The following is a 1,162-nucleotide window of genomic DNA, read 5'->3' as shown; positions in this document are numbered from 1 at the left end:
GCTGAGAGAGACTGAGCATGTTCCTGAAATTGAATTTTACCCTGTTACTTTGCTAATAAGTCCCATAATCTGTGAGTTCTGTGTGCCCCTCCAGTGAATTATAAAACTCAGCAGAAAAATGGTGGATGACACAGGAGGGAGGGTTGATGTCAAGGTTGGTGAGAGGGCTGGAGAGTGGTGGCATGTGTGGCCTCATAAGAACAGGTCTTGGGGTGCTGATGGTGATTCTGTCTTCCTCTTATGGAATTAAGGGAGGTCAGAAGATGCTGCCTCCTTGTCCCTTTAGCAACACAAATCAGATAACTACATCTGTGGAAAGAGGCATTGAGAAGCACAATATCTTCAGTGAAAACAAGGCCAGGAGCTGACAATGGAACAGATCATCAAATATTCATATGCAAGCTCAAGTTGAAGCTGAAGACAATTAAAAGAAATCCACAAGAGCCAAATTATGGCCTTGATTATATCCCACCTGAATTTAGAGATCATCTGAAGAATAGATTTGATGCATTGATCACCAATGACCAAAAACCAGAGGGATTGTGGGATGACATTAAGAACTTCATCCATGAAGAAAGAAAAAGGTCATTAAAAAGAGAAGAAAGGAAGAAAGACAAAATTGGATGTCAGAAAAGACTCTGAAACTTGCCCTAGAATTGCTAAAGCAAATGGAAGAAATGACAAGATGAAAGACCTGAAAAGAAAATTTCAACAAGCAGCTCGAGAAGACAATGCCAAATTATGAGGAAATGTGGAAAGACCTGAAATTGGAACGCCAAAAGAGAAGAGCACACTCAGCATTTCTCAGGCTGAAAGAAGCAAGGAAAAAAATTCAAACCTTGAGTTGCAATATTGAAAGATTTTATGGGAAAAATATTGAATGATGCAGGAAACATTATAGGAAGATGGAAGGAATACCTAGTCACTGTTCAAAAAATAATAATAATTGGCCAATGTTCATCTATTTCAGGAGATGGAATATCATTGAGAACCAATGGTATTGAAGGAAGAAGTTGAAGCTGCACTGATGGAATTGGTGAAAAACAAGGCTCCAGAAATTGACAGAATACTCATTGTGATGTTTCAACAAACAAATACTGCATGGAAGACACTTATCTATGCCAAGAAACTGACTGGCCAACTGACTGGAAAAGATCTACAT

Source organism: Orycteropus afer, unplaced genomic scaffold (assembly GCF_000298275.1).
Source record: "Orycteropus afer afer isolate SDZICR_OR568_19922 unplaced genomic scaffold, OryAfe1.0 scaffold00251, whole genome shotgun sequence".
NCBI lineage: Eukaryota > Metazoa > Chordata > Mammalia > Tubulidentata > Orycteropodidae > Orycteropus > Orycteropus afer.
This window is presented reverse-complemented; position numbering follows the sequence as displayed.